This window comes from Pongo pygmaeus, chromosome 2 (genome assembly GCF_028885625.2).
Source record: "Pongo pygmaeus isolate AG05252 chromosome 2, NHGRI_mPonPyg2-v2.0_pri, whole genome shotgun sequence".
Taxonomy (NCBI): domain Eukaryota; kingdom Metazoa; phylum Chordata; class Mammalia; order Primates; family Hominidae; genus Pongo; species Pongo pygmaeus.
The window spans coordinates 31,998,158-32,024,525 of NC_085930.1; the positions used below are offsets into that span (position 1 = coordinate 31,998,158).

General features: G+C 36.5%; 1 long non-coding RNA gene across 1 annotated transcript in view; it reads right to left on the reverse strand.

Moving 5' to 3' along the window:
• LOC134739148 (uncharacterized) overlaps positions 1 to 26,368 on the reverse strand; it is a 233,160-nt gene that overhangs the window by 40,394 nt on the left and 166,398 nt on the right. Inside the window, exon 2 of the long non-coding RNA XR_010125666.1 lies at positions 25,923 to 26,097. This is a non-coding gene — a long non-coding RNA (uncharacterized LOC134739148). The remainder of the gene's footprint in view (positions 1 to 25,922; positions 26,098 to 26,368) is intronic.

The following is a 26,368-nucleotide window of genomic DNA, read 5'->3' on the forward strand; positions in this document are numbered from 1 at the left end:
CAAAGAATATGAACAGACACTTCTCAAAAGAAGACATTTATGCAGCCAAAAGACACATGAAAAAATGCTTATCATCACTGGCCATCAGAGAAATGCAAATCAAAACCACAATGAGATACCATCTCACACCAGTTAGAATGGCAATCATTAAAAAGTCAGGGAACAACAGGTGCTGGAGAGGATGTGGAGAAATACGAACACTTTTACACTGTTGGTGGGACTGTAAACTAGTTCAACCATTGTGGAAGTTAGTGTGGCAATTCCTCAGGGATCTAGAACTAGAAATACCATTTGACCCAGCCATCCCATTACTGGGTATATACCCAAAGGATTATAAATCATGCTGCTATAAAGACACATGCACACGTAAGTTTATTGCAACACTATTCACAATAGCAAAGACTTGGAGCCAACCCAAATGTCCAACAATGATAGACTGGATTAAGAAAATGTGGCACATATATACCATGGAATACTATGCAGCCATAAAAAATGAAGAGTTCATGTCCTTTGTAGGGACATGGATGAAGCTGGAACCATCATTCTCAGCAAACTGTCACAAGGACAAAAAACCAAACACTGCATATTCTCACTCATAGGTGGGAATTGAACAATGAGAATACATGGACACAGGAAGGGGAATATCACACACCGGGGCCTGTTGTGGGGTGGGGTGAGGGGGGAGGGATAGCATTAGGAGATATACCTAATGTTAAATGACAAGTTAATGAGTGCAGCACACCAACGTGGCACATGTATACATATGTAACTAACCTGCACATTGTGCACATGTACCCTAAATCTTAAAGTATAATTTAAAAAACCAAATATAAGATCATACCTGCAAACAAGAATAATTTCACTTCTTCCTTTCCAATTTAGATGCTCTTTTTATCTTTCTCTTCTTTTATTGCTCTAGCTAGGACTTCTGGTACTATGTTGACTAACATAGTGGTTATCCTTGTTGTTTTCTCAATGTTAGAGGAAAGGTTTTCAGTTTTTCTCCATTCAGTATGATCCTAGCTGTGGGTGTGTCATATATGGTTTTTAGTATGTTGAGATATGTTCCTTCTATCCCCAGTTTTTTTGGAGTTACTATCATGAAGGGATGTTGAATTTTTAAAAATGCTTTTTCAGCATCAACTGAAATGATTATATAGTTTTTATCCTTCATTCTGTTGCTGTGATGTATCACATTGATTGATTTGAGTATATTGACCCATTTTTGCATCCCACAGATAAGTCCTATTTGATCATAATGAATGATCTTTCTGATGTATTGTTCAATTATGTTTGCTATTATTTTGTTGAAAATTTTTGCATCAATATTCATCAGAGATATTGGCCTGTAGGGTTTTTTTTCTGTTTTTGTCTGGTTTGGGTATCAGGGTAATACTGGACTTGTAAAATAAGTTTGGATATATTCCCTTCTCTATTTTTTGGAATGTATTGTGTAAGATTGGCATTAGTTCTTCTTTAAATGTTTGGTAGAATTCGGCAGTGAAGCCATCAGGTCTCAGGCTTTTCTTTACTGGGAGAATTTTTATTACAACTTCAATCTTGTTACTTGTTATTGGTCTGTTCAGGTTTTGGATTTTTTCCCGGTTCAATATTGGTATGTTGTACGTATCTAGGAATTTGTCCATTTCTTCTAGATTTCCCAATTTATTGGCATACAGTTGCTCACAGTAGCCACTAATGATCCTTTGAGTTTCTGTAGTATCAGTTGTAATGCCTCCCCTTTTTCATTTCTGATTGTATTTATTTTGATCTTCTCTCTTTTATTCTTAGTCTGGCATTGAGGAGTTAGGCATTTAGTGTAGTCTTCACCGTCTGGGCTTATTTGTAGCTGTCCTTCTTGGAAAGGCTTTCTAGACATTTGAAAGGACTTGGGTGTCCTGATCCAAGCTGTTTCGGCTTTAGGGGCACCCCAAGCACAGTAACACTGTGGTTCTTGCAGACTTGTAGAGGTACCACCTTGATGGTCTTGGAAAAAATCCAGGAGAATTCTCTGGATTACCAGGCGGAGAATTTTGTTCTCTTCTTTTACTTTCTCCCAAACATACATGGTCTCCCTCTCTCTGTTCTGAGCCACCTAAAGCTGGGCATGGAGTGACACAATCATCCCTGTGACCACCACCACTAGGACCTTGCTGGGTCAGACCTTTCTGATCAAGGCCCTGAGACTCTACAATTAGCAGGTGGCAAAGTCATCCAGGCCTGTATCCTTCCCTTCAAGGCACTGAGGTCTTACAGGCTCGAGTGGGTCCAGAAGTACCATCCTGAAGTGACGGACTACAGTCAAAAATCTTAGAAGTCTACCTGGGATTCTATTGTATTGCAGCTGAGCTGGCATTCAAACCACAAGACAAAGTCCTCCGACTCTTCCCTCTTCTCAAGCAGAAGGAAAGGGGTCTCGTTTGAAGCCAATAGATGTGCAGCCTGGGGTTAGAGGAGGGGTGATGCCAGTATTCGCTTGGCTTCCCCAGCTTGTGTCTCAGTATGTTGCATGCCTCCCCAGTCCACTGTCTCTGGGCCTCGTTCAGCCCTAGGACTCTCCTAGACTGCCTTTCAAGCTTACTTAGAGACCCAGAGCACTTTAGCTGTGGGTGAGGAGGTTTGCAGGCGCTCAAGTTCAGACCACTGGGATTGGTGATTCCCCTCTGGCTAGGGCTGGTTTAAATGCTCCCTCTGTGGGCGAGCATCCACTGAGTTTGGTCTGGTTTTCCTTCCCGCTCTAACAGGACAGCACTGAGCTCAGTGCCTCACAATTGCTGTGTTCTCCTCCCCCAGCCCACAGAGATGCTCTCAGGACCACACTGTTACTGCTAGAGATGAGTGAGCCAGCAGCAGTGATTCAGGATTGTTTTTTCTATGTCCTCAGTTCCTCTTTCAGTGATATGAAGTTAAAACCACGTACTATGAGTGTTCACTTGATTTCTTGTTCTTATGAAGCTGTTTTTTTCTGTGTAGATAGTTGTTGACTTGGTGTCAAAAACTCCCTGCAGGGGAGAGGAGGAGGGGTGAGTGGTGGAGCTTTCTAGTTCACCATCTTGTTCCACCTCCACAGATGCCAGCCCCTAAAACATAAATTTTAAAATATACTTAATGTCTTCATTTTCCATGGTTGATAATTCTTTCTCCACAGTACTTCAAAATTTGACCCTTTTTTCTACACATTTCCACCACCCATATGCATAACTTCATCATTCCATGCCTAAACTGGTGAATAATCTCCTTACTGGTTCCTCTGTGTCTCATTTGTTTTCTCTCTTGTCTGGACCCATATCTCACTAAGAACATCCATCTATCACTTCCTGACTTAAAAATATATATATATAATGAAATGTGGGCAAAGAAAATCAGTGGACCATTCACAGAAGAGGAAATCTAAATGGCAATAAATATTTGAAAAAAAATGTTAATTTCTATTATAATCAGAGAAATCCAAACTAAAAGAAGCAATGGGGTTTTTTTGGGGTTTTTTTTGTTTTTTTTTTCCAATAGCATTGGCAAAATTTTAAAAGTCTAACAATACTCCATTGGGGAAAATATTGAGAATATGATACATTCATTTACCACTCGTGAGAGGCCACATTTACATTATCATTTGGAGAGGAGCATTCGTGATAAAATTACAATTCATGATAAAATTACAAGTGTGTATATTCTACAATCCAGATATTCTACTTCAAGGTATAGGCCCTAGAAAAGCTACAGATATCTGCACAAGAAGACACATACAAGAATATTAATTGTACCTGTGTTGTAATAATAAAAAATTAAAACAGACTTATTGTAAGTTAGAGAAAAATATATTTCATCAATATAGTGAAATTATATTTAAAAAATTAAAGGTATTGATTCTGATAAGAATCAGTAAGGATAAATCCTAGAGACACAGAAGCAAATCAACAGTGTAGTACTATTTAAGTACATTTAAAAACAGAAAATAAAACTGTTTTTATAATGCATATACATATGGAATGGATAGGCACACATGACAGTGTCTATATTTACAGAAAAAGAAAATACATAAACCTGGGGTCATAGTTTAAGCAAATATTAGCTTCATCTGTAGTTCTTACTGTTAAAAATTGGGACAGAAATATAACATTCAGGGGTTAAGTCATTAGTGTATTTTAATTTTGTACTTTTTCTCCACATGTTTAAACTTTAACCAAATCACTGATAATAAATGAAATTTAATTTAAGATGTAAGCTAATGCTTTATAAAATCCTTTTATTCTAAATACACTGAGATATTTTAAAAATATGTATTGGTTTATTTAAAATATACATCTATATATCTCACATATATATGTAACTGCATACATGCATATATATACAGTGTTTTGTATATGCGTATTTTTAATATTATATGTGTGTATGTATACGTAAACATCTCTGCTGATCAGAAACAGACCCCCGCTAAAGCAGAGAGGGGTTCAAGCCAAAGGCCTGTTGGATTTGGTGATGGAAGTAAGCTCTGGGAATGAAGCATCTGGCCCTGCAAGGTACAGAAACAAAATGTGTTCCACACAAAATTGTAGAGAACCTGAGCCAGGTTCACTACTTGAAGCCAAGAACTAGGGAGGGGCTGCTGTATTTGTAAAAGGAGGCTGAAAATAAAGTTGTTCAAAGGCAGTCTAAGGCTACAAATTAAATGAAGTTTCAGGTCTATGGATTACTGAGGTCGTAGATACAACAATAAAATTGTAAATTATATTGCAATTCTAACCACAGAAAATGAACGCCAAAATGCCATTATAAGACTTAGTTCTGAACAAATGGTCCAAAAGTCCGGGTGGAGAAAATTACAAACTATTAGAAAGAGTAAAAAGGAAAAAGTCTCATTCAAAAAGGGCCTACAAAGCAAAACACTTGAAAAATTTTAATGCAGAGAAAGATAGGCAAAAAAAATTAATATAAATTGACTTGGATAAAATAATGTTACAAAGCAGTCTGATTAAAATTAAGGAGCTTGGAAAAGATAAACTAGACACCTTTAAAATAAAATTTAAAAACATTTAGTTTTTAATTTCAGTAGATAGGGTAGAATGTAGACTGAATACAGTCAAAGTGAAAATTAGAAAAATGATAGATTGTTCTGAGGAACTCATTCAGAATGCACTACAGAAAGGAAACTTAAAAATGTGAAAGAGTTGTTAAGATATGTAAAGGAGAGATTGAAACACTTGAGCACATTCCTAATTGATCCTCCAGAAAAATGGTATATAGATTGATATAAGCTTCAATTGTACCTTCAATTGTGAGGGTAAAACAAAGACAACTTCAGAAATACAGAGTAAGTGTGTTTATTCCTACCCTGCTCTTAACTGAATTAGGATATTACATTAGGACATAATTAAGCAATTAGAAAAGTAAATCCGTAAGGAAAGCAAAGGTTAAAATAAACATTGGGGAGCACAGACAATAATAAAATACTCTGATAAACAATAAACTAATACATATAATATTAACTTTTTTGGTTTTAAAATAAATTAAAACCTGCATCCTAAAGAAAAATAACAAGATCTAGAGGCACAGTATATAATAGGTAGTAAAGGATAAATAAGATTGTCATATTCAGGAAGAGGATATGAATGTTTAATAACTATAGATTTACTTTTCAGTGTTCTAGTTAAACATGAAAGTTTAAAATACAAGGCTAACCATTAAAAATATAGAAAGATATTACTTGAAAACAAAAAAAGCAGGGGAAAGAAAAAAAATTTAATGCTACCAATCCATAACAAGTTAGGAAGAGTTAACAAAGCAGCAGAAAAAGGTAAACAGAGAGACAAAAATAAAGATTTTTTTAAAACAAAAGTGAAAATAAAATTAGACTTAAAATAGTCTAAAATATTAATAGTAATAAATGTAAATGAAATAATCCCAACTATTAAATAACAGAGATGATCTGATTGAGATCAAAGAAAAAAATAATACCCCTGTAAGCTGCTAAAAGTGACACATGATAAAGTCGCACAGAAAATAAAGGTACAAAAAAAGATATTTCAGATATTTATTGACCAAAATAAAGCTGGTATAACAACTCAGCATCAAATATAATTGAATTAAATGCACAAACATTACGGGAAATTAAGATAAGTGCTATATAATAAAAGGAATAACCTAACAGGAAGATACAACAAGCATTTAATATTGATGTGGTTTTTCTCTGTATCTCCACTCAAATCCCATGTTGATTTGTAATTCCCAATGTTGGGGAAGAAACCTGGTTGGAGGTGATTGGATCATGGGGATGATTTTCCCCATGCTGTTCTGGTGATAGTGAGTTCTCAGGAGATCTGATGGTTTAAAAGTGTGTGGTACTTCCCCCCTCACTTGTGCTCTCTCCTGCTGTCGTGTGAAGAAGTTTCTTGCTTCTCCTTCGTCTTCCACCATGAGTGTAAGTTTCCTGAGGCCTCCTAGTCATGCTTCCTGTTAAGGCTGTGAAACTGAGTCAATTAAACCTCTTTTTTTCATAAATTACCCAGTCTAATGTAGTTCTTTTTAGCAGTATGAGAATGAACTAATACAAATATTAACCTATAAAAGGCCTGACATTTCATTAAATGAACACTGTCAGAATTAAAAATAAATCTTACAAATCTCAAATCATGGCAGCATATTTTTCAACACTTGTCAGAAATTAATATACCAAACACATTAAAAATTAGTAAAATTACAGAATTTTTGAATGTCAAAATATAATTGATCAACTAAAAATCTCTGTACCCAACAGGGAACATGTAGTCTTTTCAACATTGAATGTTTTCTAAAATTGACTAGGTCCACAAGAATCAACAACTGTCAAAGAAATGATATTATATGAACAATGTTCTCTAAACCCAGTTAAAAGATGTTCTTAATTATTTGTAGGATCTAAAAATCAAAACAGGTTTGGGTGTGGTGGCTCATATCTGTAGACCCAGCACTATGGGTGGCTGAGGTGGACGGATTGTTTGAGCCAAGGAGTTATCGACTAGCCTGGGCAACATGGTGAAACCCCATCTATATTTTTAAAAAATTAAATTTAAATTTAAAAATAAATATAAAAAAATTGAACTCATGGAGATAGAGAATAAATAGGAGGATGGTTACCAGAGGCTGAGAAAGCTAATGGGGGGCTGTGGGGGAAGTGGGAAGAATTAATGGGTACAAAAAAGTAAAAAGAATGTATAAGACCTAGTATTTCATAGCACAACAGAGAGACTATAATAATAATCAATGTTAATTTAATTGTACATATTAAAATAAAGAGTAAAATTGGTTTGTAACACAAAGAAAAAATGCTTGAGGGAATGGATACCCAATTTTCCATGATGTAATTATTATACACTATATGCCTGTACCAAAATATCTCATGTAGCCCATAAATATATACACCTACTAGCTACCACAAAAATTAAAAATTAAAACATTTTTAAAAGTAAAAATAAAATAAAACAGTTCCCAATGATTTTAAAATAGTTTTTTAAATTTATGTTTATGCACTAAGAACTATAGTTCTAAGTAATTCATTGGATGAACAGGAAATCACATTGGAAGTGACAAAATATTTAGACTTGGAAAATAAAAGCACTACATTTAAAAGTTTTAGGATGTTGCTAAAGTAGTACATGTAGATAAACCTTAAGCTTTGAAATATTTCTACTATAAAACAAGAGTGTTTGAAAATAATGGGTTAGATATTCAAATTAAGAAACTGAAAGAAAAACAGAGAGTACTTAAAGGAAGCAAAAGGAAAGAAATTATGTAACTCAGTGTAGAGAATAATAAAATAGAAAACAAAGGCACAAGAGAGAAGATTTATAAACCAATAATGTATTACCCAATAAAAAATAGACAAATAAAATATTAGAAATATTGGCCAGGCTCACACCTGTAATCCCAGCACTTTGGGAGGCCAAGGCGGATGGACCACTTGAGATTAGGAGTTCGAGACCAGCCAGGCCAACATGGTGAGACCCCATCTCTACTAAAAATATTAAAAAATTAGCCAGGCATGGGGGTGGGTGCCTGTAATCCTAGATACTTAGGAGGCAGGAGAATCGCTTGAACCCAGGAGGTGGAGATTGCAGTGAGCCGAGATCACATCACTGCACTCCAGCCTGGGAAGTAGAGTGAGACTCTGTCTCAAAAAAATATATATATATAGGGACTATTAAAAGGTCATTGAAACAGATAGAACAGACATTAAAGCTACAAGCAGAGAACAATATAAACCTTACAGAAATATATTTTATAAATAAAACTGGTACTATTATAAAAATATGAAATTGACTAAAGAAGATACAGAGAACTTGAAAAGTATATAGCACTAAAGAAAATAATCATTAATCATTAATCAAAAGCCTCCTCAACAACCTATAGAATGGAGGAAGATATCTGCAAGTCATATATCTGATAATGGTTTGATATCCAGAATACATAAAGAACTCTTAAAACTCAACAACAAAAATGAACAACCTAATTTTAAAATGGACTAAAGATTCCTTTAATATTTATCCCAAAATTATACACAAATAGCCAACAAGGACATGAAAAGGTGTTCAGCATCATCCTCCATTAAAGAAATGCAAATCAAAACCAAGATGTGATACCACTCACTAGGATGGCTTTAATCAAAAAAAAAGGAAAATAAAAAGTGTTGGCGAGGATTTGGAAAAATTGAAACCTTTATACATTGCTGATAGTAACATATAACATAAAGATGTCATTGCTGTGGATAACATATTGGCTGTTCCTGAAAAAGTAAAACATACAATTACCATATGACCCAGGAATTCTCTTCCTAAGTCTATGCACAAGAGAAATGAAAATATATGTACATACGGTATTCATTTGTAGTCCTAACTACTCAAGAGGCTGAGGCAGAAGGATCACTTGAGCCCAGAAGTTTGAGGCTGCAGTGACTTATGTTCATGCCACTGTGCTCCAGCTTAGGTGACAGAGCAAGACCCCATCACTCTTTAAAAAAGAAGAAGAAACAAAGAAAATATATGTCCATACAGAAACTTGTAACAGCATTATCCATAATAGCCTGAAAATAGCAAAGCTCAAATGCCCATCAATGAATAAATGGCTAAACAAATTGGGATATATTACAAAGAATGAAACATTACTTAATCATAAAAAGGAATAAAGTACTACATGCTACACATGTAGTACTTGCTACATGTAGCAAGTTGACACATGCTACAACTTGGATAAACCTCTAAAACATTATGCTAAGTGAAAAAATCCAGACACAAAAGGTCACATATATGATTCCTTTTATATGATCTATCCATTCTAGGGAAATCCATAAAAACAGAAAGCGTATTAGAGGTTACCAGGGGATTTGGGGAGAGGGAAATGGGGAGTAATTATTTAATGGATATGGGGTGTTTTTATGGGACAATAAAAATTTTTTGAAGCTAAAGAGAACTAGTTGTTGTACAACATTGTGAATACACTAAACACTGCTGAATTGTACCCTAAATACTACTAAATTGTACTTTAAAATGGTTAATTGTATGTTATGTGGCTTTCACCTCAAAGAAAAGGAACCTTCCTCATAGAAACACCAGAAAAAGTTAACTTTACAAGAAACACTGAAAAAAATATACAATAAGTAATCTCTGTATAATAAAAACTAATTCATTGTAAAAGGAGGAAAAACTACAAATGTATTTTATGAGGCTAGAAGACTTTAATGTCAACACCCAGTTGGGACAGTACAATAAAAGAAAGTCATAGAGTAATCTCATTTTTAATATATCAGTAGAGAAAATATTACATTCAATACAGCTGTTTATTAAACATCTGCATTATCACTATAAGAATGCCTTCGAAAGGCTCATCAGTCAAGTTAACACAACTATAGAATCACTGATCTTGACAGATCAATAAAATTTACCCAAACTAAACACAATTTTAAAAGAATTTTTAAGAAAGGTAGGGGAGTGACAAAACATATTGGTGTTGTGGTACAAACAAAAAGGTCTAACCAAGTGTAATTGAAATTTCACAAAGAGAGGAGTCTACCCTGTGAGCTTCTCATATCTACTTTTTCTTGCATGTTCTTGAAGCAGTTTTTTCAAGATTTTGGTAGAGCTCTCTTCCTGGGGCAAACCTAGAAGATTACTTAGATGAATGACAGCCTCTACACTACTGCTGGTCTCCAGGTTGCAAATGGCACTTCTTATCTCATTCTTTACTATGAATTCTAGATCCCCCTTACCTTTGGCTAGCACCTTCTTATCTCATTCTTTACTATGAATTCTAGATCCCCCTTACCTTTGGCTAGCACCTATCCTGTTCTTGATACCTTAACCCATGACATGATCCAGACTTCAGCCCTAAGAGATCTGGGTCCATGGCCTTCATGTCCTTCTAAGGCTAGGGTGCTGCATTCATTCATTTACCTTCAATTGTTGGCAAGGGAGTACCAACAGGTAGCCAAGTAGTTCACCTCTGTGCCAAACATATTGTCAACTATGATTTGTTTCTACCCATAGAACACTTCTTTTTTAGACATGAGATCTACCAGGCTGAAGTTGGAATGCACTGATGCGATTACAGCTCCCTGCAGCCTTGAACTCCTGGCCTCAAGCTGTCCTCCTACCTCAGCCTTCTGAGTAGACAAGATAACAAGTTCATGCCACCATGCCAAGCTAACTAAAAAAATACATTTTTTAGAGACAAGGTCCTGCTATATTACCCAGGCTTTTATCAAAGTCCTGGCCTTGAGTGATTCCCCTGCCTCAGCCTCTCAAAGCACTGAGATTACGGACATGAGCCACCACATCTGGCCTACTTCTGACACCAAGTGGGCAAGGAAGTTTTCCTCCCACAATCAATTCTCCAACTCTCTGTATACTAGCTGGGTGTCCTACAATTTAATTCAATTCTGATGCTAACTTCCTGAAGTTAGCATCAGATCCCACAAGTTAAGGACTCAGTACTGCAAGACCACCTCCGCTTCTGATGCCAGTCACAAGTCCCAGACCCTGGGGCTTTTTTCCAACCAACTACAAATTCAAGAGGCTCTCACACCTCCTTCCTTATGCTAAAGAATTTGCTAGAATGACACACTTTCTATTCCTTACTCTCTATTCTGGTTTATGATAAATAATACAACTCAGGAAGAGCAAATGAAAGAGACATAGGGCAGGGTATGTAGGAAGGGCTGCAGAGCTTACATGCTGTTTGTGTGAGCCACCCTCCTATCACCTCCACGTGTTCACCAGCCTGGAAGCTCTCCAAACCCCTAGTTTAGGGGGTTTTATGGAGGTTTCATTAGGTAGACATGATTCATGATTCACCATCTCCTGGAGTTCTTGCCAGGGGGTTATTAATAATTTCTGTAACCCAGAAAATTATCATTTTTTTCTGGCCGCCTTCAACAATCTGATGTGTTTTCCCCCAGTTCCCGAAGATATCTGCTGGCTAGGTCTTGTAGCTTCTTTGGTGTATAGTCCATTTTATATCTCATTAAGACCAGCATTCATCAGGTGGGCTTTGTTGTAACAATGCTAATTATTGATCAAATGCCCAGGGAGGAGGGTAGAGTAGATCCCAAGGAAGACACATGCTGGCTGGAGGGACAGAGTCTTCTGCTTCATCTCAAATCCCTGGCAACAAGAGAATTCTGATTCTTACTAAAAAGTGGTGGGCCAATTCTACAGGCCCAAAGGGTTTAGGGAAATCTGAGACTCAAGATTTTCAGGTGCATAAATCCAAATGTTCCCATCCAATATATTAAGATTCTTTTCTCACCAGAGAACTCAGTGGCAGAGAAGACCTGTCTCAACTGGGAGTTTAAACTTCTTTAGGGCTGAGTCATTCAAGCTCTCAGCCAAGTTCTCAAATTTTTTTACCCTACCCCCAAAGGTTAGAACCTCCTTGTGTGACTACATGTAAGCTCTCTAAATAATCTTAGTTTTTCATAATCTGTATTCAGGGCATCGGCTGGGCTTAGCAATAGACACACAATTTTTTGTTGTTTTGTTTCTATTTCACCTATATTCCTCAAATGCCTGATATATGGAACCAACTAGTGGATTCCCTTATACTGCTATACCATCCCGATGTACCACCAGTAAAACCTTTGACAACTGGATGGTTGTACCAGGGCTCTCTGTGCTTCACCTACTACCAGGGATGGTGTCTTCATTGTTGGCAAAGTAGCAGGTAATCTGGCTCCAAAACTCTATTTTAGCGCTTGTTTTCTTAAACCGCTCTTGGTATCAACTTTACAGGTTGGGTTTCCTGGAAAACAGATCCTAAGACAGGGTTTAGATGTTTACTAAAGTGTATGCTTGAAATCAGTACTTGTAGAAAGCAGAAGTGAGAAGAGGGAGAAATAGAACGAACAACAGTGTTGGCTAAGCCATGAGGAGCTCTGGAACTGGTACACCTTTAAGACTGTCTGTTGGAACAAGATGGCCAAGCCTTTATCAGTCATTGGACTTGCCCATTTCCCACCCTTGGAGGCAGCATAACATTGGGTGAAGTGGCTTGCTGAGGGCATTCTTGATGGGGCTGACAGCTGAAGCCTGTCTGCTGACTGCACTCTCACAGCTGGGGCAATAAGCTCTGCATGTCTGACATCTTCTTTGAAGAGTCAGGTTCACAGGTAAGTATAACCTACATTTCTGTGACTTCTGTTATCTGGGTAATACCCACAGATCTGGGTGGTGAGTCTCAGTATCCACTGCAATGTCCCAAACCAAACTCTTAAAATCAACCAACACCCTCCACCCCTAAATATGACCCTTCTCCAGTCTTCTCCATTTCAGGAATCTACCCACCAGTTTTAAAATTAGAAACCTAGAAGTCCTTCCTAATCTCTCTCTTTTTTTTAACCAGGCACTCACAATATAGACAAGTATTAAGTCCAGCCATTTTTTCTCCAACTTATATTTCATATTCCGCCTATTTATTGCCACAGCCACCCACCACCCCTGTCTAAGCTACAATTATCTCATCTGGAAAACTCCATAGTCTCCTTGCTCGTTGCTCTGCTCTCTCTCTTGCCCTTTTCCAATCTATTTTCCATACCAGCCATTATAAAATTTGTGAAATACAAATTAAATCTCCTCAACCTCCCTGGCTTCAAACCCTTAAGGGATTCCCACTACATTTCAAATTAAATACAAACACCTTCACATATCCTACAAGGCTTTGAATGATTGGTACCATCTCCAGTCTCAGCACAGGCCCTCTCTCTATCACTCACCACTCTTTAGCCATGGTGGAATTCTTTCAGTTCCTGGAAGCTGCTAAGCATTTCCCTGCCATAAATAAAACATTCACCATTTTTGTCAAACCACTGGCTTTTGCCTGGCAAGTTCTTTATCATCCTTCAAATATCAATGTTAATGTTACCTTCTCAGAGAGCTTCTTCATAAGCTACAGTGACCTTCTTTTGTGGCTGGCTAGCATCTCTTTAATATTCTTTTATATTAATAGAAATTCCAAGAATGTAATAATACTTGCATTATGAATCCTGCTTCCCCAAAGTAAATATCAGAACTCAACTTCCCAGCTCCATTGCTCCACTGCAGCTGGAGTACAGGTCTGTCATCCGTGATCTGCCAGTCAGCTGCACCAGAGCTAGCCTTCCACTGAGAAGGGGCTAACATGACGAGCTAGTCTTATTAGTACTCACGTATCAGAAAGCAGGTGGAGGAGGTGACAAGCTATTCGGGGCAGTAAGTGTGGAGATTCTGACAGCCCACCCTGAGCATCATTGGTGGGGTGGGGATTTGTGAAAGTTGTAGTTTCAGAGCCAAGTGGTGGTGGCTATGCTGCTTTTGCCGGAGCAGACCCTGGATTATGTGTGGGCATTGTTCCTGGTTCCCCAGTCTTCTCAGAGACCCTGTGAGTCACCTTTTATATGTTAATAAATTAATTTTCAGCTAGAACAAACCACAGTGGAATCCATTGTTTGGAACCACAACCTAACATTTATAATCTCCCATCTAAGGCATATTTAGTCTATTATGCTCTATCATAAAACATTTTTTGTTTCCTTTATTGTATTAGCACAACTTATAGTGGGTGGGGGGAGATCAGGGAAGGGTGTGTGTGTGTGTGTGTGTGTGTGTGTGTGTGGTGTCTGTCTGTCTACCAGATTATACACTCCTTGAGGAAAGGGACTCTGTATTATTCATTCAGCACTGGATACCAGGCCCCTAGTCCACTCATTCAGTAAAATTTATGGAACCATTTCCGTGTGGTAGACACTAACACAGGCACTAATAATACAGCCTCAATAAGATACAATTCCTCCTGTCAAAGTGCTCACATCATAGTTGGAGGAATAAATCATTAAAATCTAATATGGTAAATACATTGATAAAAATTGCAAAGGGTTCTTATAAGCTCACAGAGGAGGAGCATCTAATATAATCTGCAGGGAAAGGGAGCTGAGGCTTAAAAAAAGTAGAAAAAACAGTGAGTGGAGGAGTAGGAAACATACTAGGAAGAATTCTTGGAAAATGCAATGCCAATGCTTCAAAGTGTGAGCAGAAGTCTGATAGGTGAAAGGAGGAGTGATGAGGGATCGTGTTGAAAAAGATGATTCCAGGCAAAGGAGAAAGGTCCCACAGCGATGAGCAGCCTGGTGGAGGGAGGGGGAGCTTTCACAAGAGGGAAGCAGGAGAGATGGAGCAGGCATGGGGTAGCTGGGAAGGAAGGCAAAGACCTGGACTCATGCTCCATTGGAGATTCCCAATATTATGCCTGCATATGGAAAAGGCTTAGAAGGGAATGTGGAAAAAAAAAATCAAGCTAAGAGATTAGTTTGAGGTATTTTATTTTTTATTTCCTTCATAGCTATTTAAACATCCCTTGTAACATTATTTCATCAATTAACTGAGGTTTGTAAAAATACTCCCCTAATTATCTTCACCACACACAGTGGCCATGCTTGTATTGTGTATTTCTCGGCACTGCTATATCAGTTATGTAGTATTAATTATACGTACACTTGTTTTTGTTTTATCTTATTTCTCTCTATAGACTGCATTTCTCAAATAGACCCTGTGTATTCCGTCATTTCAGATCTCCATGATTTTAAACATCTCGGTAAGCCCACAGTAGCATTTTATAAGTGGTTGTGGAAGGAAAATGCAAGGTCATGCTTAGGAAACTTAAGTGTAAAAGAAACCTTTCCCTTTTCTATGATTGCTAATGTATAGTATCCACATAAAAGATTCAACATATTTCACTGCAATCTGTGCTATTTCATGGCCTATCCCTGCAGAGAATTTTTTTAAATAAATTATTTAGTTAGATAACAATACACATCAACTTATATTTAGCTTTTGTAAATGATGAAGCAAGACCCAAAGACTGTGATTATCAAATTAAATGAGATTCATAATTCTACCCAGATTCGGACAGATTTCATCTTCAGAACCCAGACAAACTACTTGTCTAAGCAACCTTTTAACGTCTTAATTCCCAATAAAAAAAATGTCCCAAAGGTCTTAAGTATAGGGCCCCTGCTTTATACTCCAGGGGAAGGAAGGTTTCTCACAAGACCCTCACCAGTAGCATGCAAACAGAGAGTGAAATGAAAACAGTAAAATGAAAAAATACCGTTGTCTGCTTAAGAAAACAAATAACTTCTTACCACCCCCTATTTATTTTTCACTCTAGGGAGACTCTGGATTTAAAATGCTGAAATACAGACTTGTGAACAAGCTTTTATAAATGTATCACCAACAATGCCATTTGTAGGATGAATCTTCAGTAACTTCATCTGTCTAACTCCTCTCTATCTCTATTTCTTAGAGCCACATGGGCCTATTCTGCTTTCAGTGGGTTAATTACCAAGGAAACATTTTTCCTCTGTGGTCTAGACATAGAAATATCCAGATATTGTTTCCCTTGAAAGGCAGCCATCCTGCTGAATGTACTTGATCACCAATTCTTATGTTTTCCTAAGGCCAAATGGGGCTAAACACAATTTCTAAAGACTGCCCCCCGCACCCTTTTTAACCAATTCACAGCTTGTTTGTTTTTTATTGAGGATGCTGCCGGACAAATGGAGGGAAGGAGAAGAAAACCCCTTAATTTTTAAGGTAGGGAAACTAGAGAACGATGAATTTGCTATTGCCAAGAGGAAACAATCCTTGGACCTAACAAGTAAGTGTGGAAAAAAAGGTTACTCAATATTATATAACTTCAGAAGTATGAGTACACAACGGAGATTTTAAGAAAAAATATGATTTTCTTAACTGAAACATGAAGGTGTATGTGAGTGTGTATAATTACAGCTATGTAGAAAGTGAAAGAAAGACAAAAATCTCAACCTTTGAAAAAAACTCTTAATCTTGACCTTGCTATCTATATACCTACAACCTTGGATAAGTCACTTGACTTATTTGAAGCTTTGTTTCTTCATATGTAAACCAAAGGATTTAGATAAGTTTACGTCCAAGGTCTCTCTCCATCTCTAAAATTCTTTGACCTCCCATGTTTCTCTGCCAAGAATATTCTAGCTGGAAATAGCTCTATTTCTCTTATGTTCTCTCCCCACTTCCTCACACCGTCTGCATTCTTAGATAGAAACTATCTTCTTGCTTCTGTGGGAGTTACATAATAAGTGGGAAGTGAAGACAGCTGAGCCTGCTCTGAAAACATGATAAATAGCCTCAATGTCCTGAATGTGCCTTCCCTGTGGAGGCCAGGGGACTCCATACAGACTCGGGAAGGATTATCTGGTACTCCAGCCGCGTGCAGACTGGCACAGAGGCCAGGCACATGTAGGCCACATGAGGTTACTCTGAGGCTTCTCCTTTCTGGGAGGACTTGGACTTCCCTTCTTCCATCACACGCTCAGATTCCTGAGTCCCGGAGGCCCATGGCGCGGCCACAACGATCAGTGTTGCCAGGAACAGTGGTAAGTAGCAAGAGCAGAGCCCTGACTGTATCCGGACTCACTCCAACTCTTAATGACCCGGGCAACTCACTTGGCCACCAGCTCTGTTTTCTCCCAACTTTGCTTAAATAGCCAAGTCTGTGATGGCTGGTGCCCAGTAGTGACATTTCCATTTCAGGCCAGGGAATGTAAAAATAATAATAATAATAATAATAATATAAAAGAGTTAATATGATTAATGTTCTTGAAAATTGTTTTTTTTTTCTTTCAGTACCAAAACACCATTAAAGTGACTAGAGGAACTGATCACTTTTAGTCACACTGTGACTCAAGGGACATATTACCTAAGTGCCCAGCTGACAGGAGGCCAAACTCTGCTCAGCTATTGGTGAGTCACTTGGGAATAACAAAGGCCAAATTGGCAAATGATAGGAACATTGCCCTCACAAGCCAAACCCTCAACAGAGGAGCTCGGCACCCTTCATGGAGTTACTGAGACTGGGCCTCTCATTTCTTTCTGAAACGCCTGTTCCAACAGTATTAGACACACTCTGGAAGCAGCTACACATTTCTGAATGATGAGTTTTGAAGAAAAGACTTGTCAGTAGTATGGTAATGTGGATTAAAAAATATATATTTTATTTGGTGGTAGAATTGCCTGGCTCTTAAAAGACACTGCAAAACTTAGTTTGACTGCAGATGAATTTAACTATCAAGGGTTTCTGTCTTATTCATTGTCAGGAAAAGACAACCAACACTCCACTTGTTTTTTCTTCTCACTGCACATTAGATGTCATATGAAAACATATCAAAATAGCAAGTTCGGCCTCAGGGACAGATTTGTAATGCAAGACTCCTCACATGAGAGTACTTTTGTCAAACACCTGTGGGTATATTGTCCCCCTCTATCTTCCCATCAAAAAACAACCAGCAAAACAAGAAGATGACTTTCAAGATCTAAACATACTTTATCCCGTTGGGCAAATGCCATTAAAGTGGTTGAAAGGACAGACCACTTTTAGTCACTCTGTAACTGTGCATCCTAAGGGATGCCTTCACCAGCTCAAACTGCTCAGATACTGCTGCGCCACATGGGAATAATGAAGGCTGAATCGCAAAATGATAGAAACGTTGCCTCTCACAGGCCAAACCTCTCACCAGAGGCTCATGGAGCCCTCCATGGAATTAACACCATTGGGCCTCTTGTTTCATTCTGAAATGTCTGTTCCAATAGTATTAGACACACTCTGGAAGCAGCTACACATTTCTGAATGATGAGTTCTGAGGAAAATATTTGTCCACAGTATGGAGCTATACAGTGTTTCACTTTGTGATGATACCACAATTCATTAATCCATTCTTCCCTTGACAGGCACTCAAGCAATTTTCAGTTTTGTACTTTTATAAATAGTCCTACTAAGATCAACCAGGACATGTCTTTTGATAAAGCCATGCTGACATTTATGTTGAGTTATATACCTAGGCATCATATTGCTTGGAAGATATTGCCAAACTGTTTGCCAATGTAGTTGTACTAATTTAGACTTCTACCAGCAGTGACTCACAGCCAACAATTTCTATGGCTTCACATCCTTACTAACACTTAGGATTCTCTGCCCTTTCTCTCTTAGCTTTCTAGTGAATGTACAGTTTTGTTGTATAGTGGGGTTTTTTTGTTTATATTTTCCTGATAACTAATGAGATCGAATATTCTCTATTAAACTGTCTACTTCAGTCTTGTTTATTTCTCTACTGGTTATATGCCTTTTTCTTATTGATTTTTAGTTATTTATGTATTCTGGATACATGTACCTTGAGGTTCTTAAAGCAGTTATTAATTTTGATATAAACTGAATTATCATTATTTTTGTTTTAGAAATAGTTCTTTTGGTGTCCCATTTTAAAGTCTTTGCCTGCTCCAAGATCATAAAGATGATCATCAAACTTCTCCTCTAAAAGCTTTATTGTTTTGCCTTTTACATTTAAATCTATAATCCATCTGAATTTGACTATTTTCTATTTAGTAGGACTCAGCATCATTTATTGAAAAGACTATTTTCTCTTTGCTGCGCTGCATTGCAACTTCTTCTACTGTTTGTCCCAAATCCAGTGACTATGTTAGTCTGGCTCTGTACTCTCTCTTCTTCGGACATCTTCTGTCCCGATGGTCAGTTTTTCTGTCCTACAAACACCACACTGTCTTGACTACTATAATTTTATAATAAATTTTGATATCTATCTTGACTACTATAATTTTATAATAAATTTTGATATCTATCTTGACTACTATAATTTTATAATAAATTTTGATATCTATCTTGACTACTATAATTTTATAATAAATTTTGATAATCTGGTCAAAAAAGCCCTCTAGCTATGTTCTTCTCCAAGAATACCTTGGATATCCTTGGCCTTTTGCAGTTCCAATTTTCATTAATAAAAAGTATGCTGGTTTTAAAAATTAGAATTACACTAAATATGTAGACTAATTTAGCAGAATTAATATGTTAACAGCATTGAGTCTTCCATCTATCTATGAACATGGAATATCTCACCATGTGTTTAGATCCTCTTCCATTTTTCTCAATAACGTTTTGTAATTTGACTGTAGAGGTGTTTGCACGTTTCATTGCATTAGTTCCTATGTGCTATGATTTCAATCTTGTTTGTCCCCACCAAAACTCATGTTGAGGTTTGATCCCCAATGTGGCAGTACTGGGAGAAGGGTCCTAGTGGGAGAAGTGTTGGGTCATGGCAGCAGATTCCTCACGAATGGCCTGGTACCTTTCTCATGGTAATAAGTTCTTGCTTTACTGAGACTAGATTCATTCCTCAGGAATGGATTTGTTTCTGCAAGAAGGGGTTGCAATAAAGCAAGGTTCCTCCTCACTGTTGGCATCTCTTCCCATGTGTTTACTTCCCCTTTGACCCTTTCTGCCATAGTTTGACTTATCATGTGGCCCTCAGCAGAAGCTGAGCAGATGCCAGTGCTATGCTTCCCATACTTGCCAGCTGGCATAACTATAGCTAAATAAATTCTTTTCTTCATAATTTACCCAGTCTCAAGTATTCTGTTATAGCAACACAAAATGTACTAACATACTAGGTATATGATTTTTGACACTTTGATAAGTGATAATGTTTTAAATTTATTTTTTTCAAGTGTTTCTGACTTATTAAATTACACAGATTATTAGGTTATTAGAAAGACTTACTAAATTACACAGATTAACCTTGTATTCAGTGATGTTGCTAAATCTACTTATGAATTCTTATTCTTTTCCTATACTCAGTTAATGTAATCAAGTACATTGAGTAATTTCTGATGTTAAACTACTTTTGCATACTTGAAATAAACTCTTCCTAATGGTGATGTATCATCATTTTTTATGTATTGCTCACATGAGTTTGTTAATGTTTTCTTAAGAATTTTGCATCAATGTTCATCAGAAAACTTGGTATATAATGTCCCTTTGTTATTCTGCCTTTGTCAATTTTATAACCCATATTATGGTGCCTCTTTAAAAGGATTAGAAAGTGTTTCCTCTTTTTCTTTTCTCTGGAAGAATTTGTACAATATTGCTGTTATGTCTTTCTTAAATGTTTGAAAGAATCACCAGTGAAACTACATGGGCCTAAGAATTTGAATATGAAAAAGTTTTGATTAAGAATCCAATTTTTAAACACATATGTCTGATTGTTTACATTTCCTATTTCTTCTTATGGCAAAATTAGTAAGTTGTTGAGTTTTTTGAGTCATTAATCCATTTCATCCAAATCAGTAATTTTATTGGAGAAAGTGTTCATAATATTATCTCATTGAATGTATTGTGATCTGTATATTTTCAATTCTGAAAACTTATGGATTCTTTATTTTTTCTTGATCAATCCTATTAAAACCTTATCAACTTTAAGTCTCAAGCCTCAATGTTGTTAATTTTTCTCCTTTTCATTGTTTATTTCTGTTTTTTTATTTTTCCTTAGGTTTTCTTTAGTTTTGATGTGCTTTTTATTATGTAGCTTCTTGAGTTGTAAGTTTAAATAATTGATTTTCAGTCTTTCTTCTTGTCTAATATATGCAGCATATTCTCTGACCACAATAGAATTAAGCTAGAAATTAGAAAACATTTTGAACTAAAATAAAATAGAAACATGCCAAATCAGAATTGTAGTGCTGCAGCTTCTCTCTAAGCACTGCATTACCTGCAGCAATATAATAATATATTTCCATTGTAATTCAGGTTTTTTCATATATAATATATACTATACGCAAATATATATGACATTACAATTCTTGTTTCATACATACAGCCACTAGTCATTTGTATTTATCCACATATTTACTCTCCTGAAGTTTGAAATTTTCTCCTATATTTTCAGGTTGCATCTGGAATCATTTTTCTTTTTTTTTTTTTACTTTTTATTTATTTATTTTTATTATACTTTAATTTCTGGGGTACATGTGCAGAACGTGCAGGTTTGTTACATAGGTATACACATGCCATGGTGGTTTGCTGCACCCATTAACCCATCATCTACATTAGGTATTTCTCGTAATGCTATCCCTCCCCTAGTACCCCACCCCCCAATAGTCCCCGGTGTGTGATGTTCCCCTCCCTTTGTCCATGTGTTCTCATTGATCAACTAGCACTTATGAGTGAGAGCATGCAATATTTGGTTTTCTGTTCCTGTGCTAGTTTGCTGAGAATGATAGTTTCCAGCTTCACCCATGTCCCTACAAAGGACGTGAACTCATCCTTTTTTATGGCTGCATAGTAGTCCATGGTGTATATGTGCCACATTTTCTTTATCCAGTCTATCATTAGCGGGCATTTGAGTTGGTTCCAAGTCTTTGCTATTGTGAATAGTGCAGCAATAAACATATGTGTATGTGCCTTTATAGTAGAATGATTTATAATCCTTTGGGTATATACACAGTAATGGGATTGCTGGGTCAAATGGTATTTCTGGTTCTAGATCCTTGAGGAATAGCCACACTGTCTTCCACAATGGTTGAACTAATTTACACTCCCACCAACAGTGCAAAAGCATTACTATTTCTCGACATCCTCTCCAGCATCTGTTGTTTCCTGACTTTTTGATGATTGCCATTCTAACTGGTGTGAGATGGTATCTCATTGTGGTTTTGATTTGCATTTTCTAATGACCAGTGACGATGAGCATTTTTTCACATTTTTGTTGGCCACATACATGTCTTCTTTTGTGAAGTGTCTGTTCATATCCTTCACACAGTTTTTGATGGGGTTATTTTTTTCTTGTAAATTTATTTAAGTTCCTTTCAGATTCTGGATATTAGCCCTTTGTCAGATGGATAGATTGCAAAAATTTTCTCCCATTTTGTAGGTTGTCTGGAATCATTTTTCTACTTGAGAGTAGTTCATTTAATTTTACAAAGGTGGGCCTACTAGTGACAACTTCTTTTATTTTTTATTAGACTAAAACTGTCTATCTTCATTTTTTGAAGGATATAAAAATATTGTGTATGAAATTATAGGTTGGCAGTTATTTTAACATTTTTAAGATGTCATTTTATTGTTTTCTAGTTTCCATCATTTCAGTTAAGAAGTTAGATTTCAGTCTTAGTGTTTCTCTTTTTAAGTCAACAACTGTAAGCTTTTCTCCTTATATTTGGTTTCCAGAAGATTCTTTGATATACTGTGGTGTAGTTTGCTTTGTTTATCTTCAAATTGGGGTTCTCAAAGCTTTTTGAATCTCTCAGTTGTTATCTTTCATCAGTTTGGAAAATATAAATAGTGATTCCACCCATTTTCTCTTTTCACTTCTGTGATACCTATTACATGTGTGTTAGACCTTTGGATCATCCTATAAATCTCTATTCATTTTTTCTTCTAATTTTTTCCATAATCTTAATTTTGTGTGTTTTTATTGACTTATATTTTAATTCACTTGTCCTGTATACATCTGTTTCTAATCTACTGTTAAATCCATCTATTGAGTTCTTAATTGTGGAGATTGTATTTTTCAATTGTATATCATCTATTTCTTTTTATTTAACAGAATATAATTCTCTGGAGAAAATCTCCATCCTTTCATCTATTCTTTTTATTTTTTTTCTAATTTATTTAACATATTAATTATTGTTATTACAAAGGCCTTGACTGGTAACTCTGATACCTGGATCATTTATTAGTCTGCTACTATTTCTATCTTTTTCTTCTTCATTATTAATAAAAATTTTCCTGTCTTTTGGCATGTATAGTAATATTTTATTGTATGTCAGACATTAAGCATAAAAGAAATAGAGTCCAAATAATGTTATCTTTCACCAGACAGGGTTTCCCCTTTCTTCTGTTATGTCACTCAGTTAAGCAGCTGACCATTTTGCAGAGTCAGGAATTGATATAGGTTAGAGCTGGACTACAGATTGTGTAAGTCCAAGTATACATCTGTTTCAGTCATCTTCTTGAAAATGACCATCTCAAGCTTTTAATTAAGAGCCTAATTGGTTTCTTTCTCTGCAGTTCTGAAAGACTTCAGAATTTCCAGCTCTATCGTTCATAAGTTTCCAGCCCAGTTCTTTAGCCTGTCACTTCAGGCATCTTAATAGTCTAGCACATATCTTATTTAGAGACTAATGGAGTGCCTAAGGTACTCCCCCAGTATGTCTTTTTGAAGCTTTTAGATGACTTTCTCAACCTCCAGTGTGGCTGCAGATGTCCATAATTTTGCCAAGGTCATATGGGGTAAATTAGCATTTGAAGAAGCCCCTAAAATTTCCAGTTTCCCTCACCAGCCTCCTACGATGGCTAAAACAAACAAACCAACAAAAACTTTGCTGATTTCTCTTTCTCCCTGGAAGTGGCTCAATGCCTAAACCAAGCCCAATCTGCAGGCTGTGCCTTTAATTAGTTATATTTTCCAAAGGACAAAATATCCAGGATTCAGCAAATATCCACAGGAAACATTTCTCCTCACCTTGGAAGTGTTATCACCCATCTTAGAGCCTTCATCTGTTTTCCCCATGGCTGGCAGGGAGGAGGGGAGCACAAGGAACACCATTAGTGAACTGACTAGCTAAGTATTTTTCCACTCTATTATGTAAACCAGAATTCCAGCCCTTAGAATTTTAAGTGCTAAGAATTAACCGTTTTGCATTTTAGCTGTGGCCAAGAGACCAACATTTAATATGAACACAGTAAAGGTGAAGTAAACAAAGGCCTTACAGACATAAGAAAAAGTCAGGTTAAGCTTATGTCATCATTGTACAGCATTATGATCTCCTTCTGCCTATATTCAACTAAACTTTACTTTCAAGAGTTCTTTCTCTACTCACTAAATCAGATCTTGCTTTTTATATACCATTCCATAGAACCAGGTATAATGTCCTAGTGATGTCAGAATCCAAGGACAATCATTTGATGTTTTGCTCAGAAAATATTACCCATCTTATTGGTCTTATCTATTTTTAATTTAAAAATAGAGTGCATGTTACAATCGTAGTCATACAGGTAATCAAGATTTTTGATTGCATACTCAAACAAAATATCCCAGTACTATAGCTTATAGTCAATTTAAATTTACTATAAGCATTTTCTAATCTATGAGTCTGATATAAATGTGTAAATGTTACACTTACAGAAAAGAGAGCATGTATTACTGAGTTTTCTTTTAAGGCATCCAGCTACAATGACCAAAATGTTTCCAGCTTGCTAATGTATCTGAATCATGGTCATTAGTTTATGCTTACTTTTTTCCAAAGGTCTTTATTGTCACAACATGCAACAAAGTTGAACTCACTGTGAAAAATTAAGACCATGGAACTATGACTTTTGGTTATCTGACTATCAAAAATTAGCTTGTTAAGCACTTAGGGTTGTTGGCACCACTGAGACGGCATGGGAAAGAGAAAGAAATTGCATGCCAGCTTTATTTGTTTGAAAGCTTTTAGCACTGAGTTACACAATGGAAAAATCTCAAGAACATTCCCTGTGTCTGTGTTTGTAATGATTACACTAAAGTCAAGCACAACTCCAATAAACGAATCACACTCAAATGCTTTGGAGTTAAAATACTGGGTATGTAGATTAGGTTCCCTAAAAGAGATCAATGTTTTTTATGAAATTATTCTGAAGGAGATCAGGACAGGATATTTCCTGCTTTATGAAGGTAATCTTGATAATGTTGTTGAGACAAAGTAAAAGGTTATTTTAGATATCAACACATAGATTAATATAGTAATTCACAAATTTATAAACTTGAGAGTAAACAGTATTTTTCCCACTTGTGAGTAATGTGTGCATTTTTACTAAGTAACAATGTTGGTATTCTTTCTAAAATCTGCCTATTTAAAGTCCACTTAGAACATCCCACAAACTCCTTGGCTATTGCCCATAAAGACCACCACGGTCAGGCTCTTGCCTACCTGTGTAATCTCATCTTGCCACAGATATCCTCTGTATGAGCTACTTTGAATCATTTGAGGTTCAAGATGCATGAGGCTATTTCTCATCTTTGTGCTTTAGCACAAGCTGTTTTCTCTACACAGAAGTTCTTACCCTACCTTTCACACATAGTAAACTCAACTCAAATGCCACCTTTTCTGTGAATCCCTTCCTGACCTCCCTAAACACAGTTACTTTCTTTTTCTTGGTCCTGTAACATCCTATTTATACATATATTACAGCCTCTACCTCATTACCATCTCTAGCTTCTGCATCCTTCTAGGGCAGGGAAAATACACTAAGCACATTGATATCCCTAAGAGCAGCACTCCACATGACATGAAGCAGCTCTATAGTTAATAAATGCACAAAGAACTAAGAGAGGAAGGGAGAGAAAGGAGGAAGGAAAGAAAGGAAGACTTAAAGCTTTTAAAATGACCAAAAATATTTCCAAACCTAAATTTACAATTGCTAAGCTCACAATAATATTTATTGAATGAGCAAAGAGCTCCTGAATACTCAAAATGTGTGATATAATAAAGGGAGGTGGTTGCACATAATGTATAGGCTTCTAATGTTATAACATCAGGCATAAAGATATAACAACTTACATTTTAGTCTCTCTTTTTTATCTTTTGCCTTCCTTCAGGGAGACTTCATTTTCTGTGTTCAGGAAGTTTGTTTTCTGTTCTGTTATTTTATCACTCACTGAGTTTCTTAGGGTCTTTTTCGCTGTTTGATGATGGCAGTTGATATGGGTTCTGGGTGTTATGGTATGAAATAGTTCTGGAAAGTATCATAAAATATCATTTTATTAGTATTACATTTTGTACTTTTAAAATTAGAGTTGCTGACTTATATAAAAATGAAGTTGAGGCCAGGTGCGGTGGTTCACTCCTATAATCCCAACACTTTTGGAGGCCAAGGCGGGTGGATCACGAGGTCAGGAGATCAAGACCATCCTGGCTAACACGGTGAAACTCCATCTCTACTAAAAATACAAAAAAGTAGCTGAGTGTGATGGTACGCGCCTGTAGTCTCAGCTACTCGGGAGGCT